This window comes from Octopus bimaculoides, chromosome 4 (assembly GCF_001194135.2).
Source record: "Octopus bimaculoides isolate UCB-OBI-ISO-001 chromosome 4, ASM119413v2, whole genome shotgun sequence".
In the NCBI taxonomy this organism is placed as follows: Eukaryota; Metazoa; Mollusca; class Cephalopoda; order Octopoda; family Octopodidae; genus Octopus; species Octopus bimaculoides.
In genome coordinates, this window is record NC_068984.1 from 72,011,591 (window position 1) to 72,017,047 (window position 5,457).

Consider the following 5,457-nt stretch of genomic DNA (forward strand, 5'->3'; position numbering starts at 1 on the left):
ATATATATATATATAGGGGTGTTATAGGTGCTATCAGGGTATATATAGTGTTCACTTAATGCAGTTTTAATGGATTTAATTCTCATCATTCATTGCAATATAGGTGCTATTCCGCACCTTCAGTCACCATTTATGACAATTACTTTTTGCTAAGTGCTGAATAGCACTTATATTGCGAGAAATAAGGGATGGAACTCTTAAAGCGGCATGAAAATAACTACCGTATGAGCAGATCTAGAAGCACTGGACCAATTCATCTGTTAGTAGCAGACTCCTTAGCAGTGTCTACTTCATTTCTCGGATGGTTTGGCTAAATATATCTGCCCTTATATATTTTTGCCATATAAATTTATTTGCTGATTAAAATATGTTATATGCAGCTAAAATATTTCAAGTAGAATCCAATTCAGAATTCTTGCAATCCTCTGAATAGATTTTTATTTCCCGCCTTAAAAGAAGGGTATGTGTCCATAGGTTATAAAACGTATATGTTTATATTAACAGAATCATTGCATTTATTATCAAAATATTAGCAACTGTATTCTATGTTTACATGATACTGTCATGTTCTTGTGCTCTCTACAGATAATGTCCCAATCAATAATGATGTATCCGGGCATTCATATCCATCGGAATCTAATCATTTTTGAAGGCTATACAGATACACATACAGATGAATTAATTTAAAGTAATACTTTTTAAAGATTATTCCCTATGTATTCTTTAGCACATAACATAAAGAAAATATGGAGAACATTGCACAAGCCTTACTTTTGCTTTTGGTTTGTTTCTTTTGATTCATTCAGGGAACTTTAAATTTTCAGATTAAATTGAGTAAAACTCAAACTCGATATTACTCAAGCAGATCCCATAATAATTCTAAATATTTTATTCTAAGGATTATCGATACTTGTAGTGGAACATTTTCCAGTATAATTGATATTTAAAACATTTTGGGCAAACGTTTGAAAATATTGATCATCTTTAATAATAACCAGAACCTATGCCACAATATTAGCAACACTGTTTTCGCAAATATGTAGGAGTAATTACATATTGTGATTTACCTCTCTGAAGTGAAGTGAATAATTATTTCGTTGCAGGTAATCCAATATATACTCGATCAATTATGTACTAAACTCCATTATTATTAACGATCAAAACACATTTTCGAATTTAATGAAGTTCCGAAATATTGAAAATCGCTTGTGAAAATAGTTAGAGAAATTTTTAAATATTTGACTAACCTTCCACAACACGAAAGAAACAATTTTCTAATGCATTATTATGAAAATTCTCAAATATATACTTTAGGAATCAATAAGAAACAATACACTTTTAGGGTTCTCAAGATAAATAGAGATGTTCACTAAACATCAGTGCTACTTCTATTCTCTGACAAATATACAAATATGTTCCTAAAAATATTTTTCTGCATCGCTCTAAAAACGAAATCCATGATTTTCTTATAACAATAAAACTCAGATTATATATTGTATAAAGCTGCTATTATTGCATTATTTCTCATGTACATACATACATACTCTCACACACACACACACACACACGTGTGTGTGTGTGTGTGTGTGTGTGTGTGTGTGTATCTGTTATTGTATATTTGCGCGTTTCTTTCCATATGCATATATATAATTATATATTCATGTATGTTTTTTATGGAGATACAGAAAGGAGTAGTGTTACAGAATGTAATAAAGAGAAGTATATTTGCAGTAAATATTTTGGATAGCATTTCATAAAAAAAATGAAACAGAAAGCCTGAAGAACAAAAAATACTGGAAAATATTTGTCGGTTTGTGCAAAGTAGTTGTATTCATAGAAGCTATCAATATGTAGCAAAAAAATATATACACGTCATTTTTTCTTAGCTATGATTTGGTGTTCTATATCAGTAAACACGATGTTTGGAAAGTGTTCATATATATTTTGCATAGTTATCCAGTCATTTACACTATGCGTGTGATGTTTGCTTGTGTGTATGTATGTGTGTAAGTGTGTGTGCATGAGTGTGTGTGTATGCGTATGTTTTAAACTAACCATACCATGCGATACAAAAAAGCGTTGCAAGTATGTACGAATTATAAATCTTTTCCATGATAATTGGACTCCGCGCTTTCACACCCCCAAAATAATACAACTGTCTGTAAAGACACCGATTGAAGATGCCTTTATTTAGTTGGTAACCAGATATGTCTGCCGTATATAATAATGAGATGAGTGCTTGCATATTTCGTATAAGTCGCCTAGTAATTTTAATTAATTATTGCTCATACTTTTACAACCCAATAGTTAAATACACATTTCTCCTCCAAATCAGTAGCAACATCTCCAGCGACTGCTTTATATTTTTTAGATACTGGCTTCCTCTCATATGTCTGGGTGCAATGTTTTCTTCATATTTCTTAGCTTCGCACATTAAATGTACAACATCAAATATAATAGCAAAAATTGCTCATACCTGATAGTTGTAAGATTTTACATCATGGATTCCATCATTACTTTTGCTATCTACGCGAGCATTATTCTTACTTTGCATCATTTTTCAAACCTTCTTCGTGCCTACATTTCTGATTTCCAAACATCATAATATTAGAGCACTCTTTCCACATCGTTCGGCAGCAGTCATTTATGGTAACGAGTGAAATTTAATGTGCCCGTTCGCTCGATCTGCTAGAAATAGCTCTCTTTGAAAAGTAACATAAGGTGATACCTAGTCCGTTGCGCTTAGAATTATGACGGCATGTTTATTACATAAATACTTTGATGAGACATATTTTGGAAACGGAGTTTATCATATACAGATACGGATTTACTATAAGTGAAATATACCGCAGAGAGATGTAGGATAAAGAAAAGTTAAGAGTTTGATTGAATTTAATGCATTTGTACCTCATAAGCAAATTTGAGATAAATCCATGATTTACATTTAATGTAAACTTATAAAATGTAGACATATAGTAGAAAAGGAATGAAAGGAAAATAATGATGTGGTGAACGGTGAATAATTAAAAATAATATCACTATACATTTCATTTCAACTTCTTGCCATTTTTTAGTCATGTGAAACAGCAATGAATGTACATAAATTTCTATTTATATTGCGTAACAGATGAAACTTTCCTCGTAGTCACATGCATTTCCAAAAATTTAATAGTTTTTATTTAAATCAAAATACATTTGTTTTGAGTAAAAATAACAAAACTGATATTTTCTAATATCTCTGAATTATTATTCCCAGTATGTACACCAGTGCCATGCCACAAAAAAGAAGCCCAAGCATGGTCAATGGATACAGCATTTCATTGCGTCATCTAAAAACTCCAAGTAAGTATAAAGATTTTGGGAACATTTTCCAAACTATGTTACATTCCCTAAACTGACCACACATGCCCTAGCATAAGGTTTGCTATACATAGCTCAATATAAAGGCAACAAACATAGAGTAACCTATAATTGAAAATGAGAAGAGAAACGTACGACCGTTCAATACGAAATCTCATTTAGAAAACACTCAGTATCTTTAAAGAGATTCGTGTAAGGTGAGATTATGTGTACATACATACATACATACACACATTCCTACATGCATACACACATATGCGTGTGTGTGTGTTTGTGTTTGTGTGTGTGTGTGTGTGTGTGAGTGTGTGTGTGTATGTGTGTGTGTGTGTGTGTGTGTCCGCGCGTGTGTATCGGTAAGTGTGTTTGCAAACGAAACTTGTACTTCGCTTGAAGCATTGAATTACAGAGGAAGAAATTGAATGAAACTTCTTACAATGGAAACATGTTTTAAATTATATTTTGCGTGCAAAGGCCTAGCTTCGAAATAATGAAGTCAAAGAAATATGAATATGTATTTGCATACAATATGTTATTTCAGACATTTCGGTGTTTGAGTTAACAACCATCAGAAACTCTCCAACTGCTGGTATTGGATACAGTTGCAGTAACAGGTTGTAGAATGAAATCAAATCAAATTTAATGGCAGGAGAAGAGCACGATGTGCTTAAGCCATGTAAAAAAAAAAAAATTTAAAAAAAACAGTTATTGTTATATACAGTTATATACAGTTGAATGACATCTTGTTCCACTTGACTGCGATACGGACGGAGAATGCGACCTTCCGCCTGTTGAGTCGAAAGTGTCGGGGATAGATTTTGCGATAGACAATGGTGGCAGTCGTGCCGTGGTAGTGGTAGATGGTGATGATGTTGGCTTAGGTTTGTGTGTTGGTCGTGATCGCTGTGACGTATTAAAAGAAGCCACCCGGTTCATCAATAAATCTTGAATTTAAGCGTTTGTGGAAGGAAGGCGCGTAAGTAGACAGGCGATCTTTTAGGCGGACTTAGAATTGTCGCACCATGATACCGATATAATAGCTTTAGCATTTGAGCACCGTATCTGGTAGAACACGTATACACATAGTCACATGTTCGTGTTGCGAATACGGCATTCGCCAATGTGAAGGCTTTAATATATTTTCGTAGGGGCGGTACTGAATGGGCCAATATGAAGTTTAGGCCTTCCCTGCTGTGGGCCTTGTAGAGGGATCAGGTAATCATCTCATGCAAGCGGAGAATCTTCAAGAGGCAGGTCCTAGAGAGATTATTTTTGCCTAGTCTATGTGGCTTCTGTTCGAGAATGGAGTCAGCAATGAACATTGGATATTCGTTGGTCTCATGTACCTTAAGGAACTGAGCAACGGTTCATCCCAAGTTGTTTGGCCACTACAATTCTTGTGTATCCTACATCAAAAGCTAGAATGTTGTTGCTGCTAGCTAAAAGACCGAGCTATACGAATTAACGTAATCTTTGGAAATACATAAAATTTTGACTGTTCTCTTCTGAAGAGAGTGGTTTACGGCTGAAATATGAAACTATTTCGGTTTAAATCTTCCTGCATTTTCATTAGGTTTCCTTATTTGTATTTCCACTTATCTACTATTTATACATGCATCTGTGTGTGTGTGTGTGTGTGTTTGTGTGTGTGTGTGTGTTTATGTATGTATACATACATGTGAGCGTGCGTGTGTAGGCGGGCGCACCATTTGAAAATCTTAAGTCAGTTGAGTGTAGCGTATTTCGTCACCGAAGTGATCATTAGTATGCTACCATTATATTCATTAGTAAATATATGTTTATATTATACAATCTTCGGAAGACTTTACAATTCGATATTTATATAGATGCACAAACATATATTACGCAGTACTTTTAGGGGTAATGCCTCAATACAATTTACGAGTGTTCATATGGATTTATGCACACCTTCATGTATATGTCTGTGTGTATGCGTTCGGGTGTGTGTGTTTATGTGTATGTGTGCGTGTGTGTGTACATGTGTATGCATTTATAGATAGGTATGTATGTATATGTGTGAGACAGAAAGTCTTAGTAATTGTCTATAAATATATATATATATATATATATATATATATA

General features: G+C 33.7%; 1 long non-coding RNA gene across 1 annotated transcript in view; it reads left to right on the forward strand.

Annotated features, from left to right (window-relative positions):
- Positions 1–5,457, forward strand: part of LOC128247681 (uncharacterized) — a 68,586-nt gene that overhangs the window by 62,561 nt on the left and 568 nt on the right. Inside the window, exon 3 of the long non-coding RNA XR_008264044.1 lies at positions 3,257–3,342. This is a non-coding gene — a long non-coding RNA (uncharacterized LOC128247681). The remainder of the gene's footprint in view (positions 1–3,256; positions 3,343–5,457) is intronic.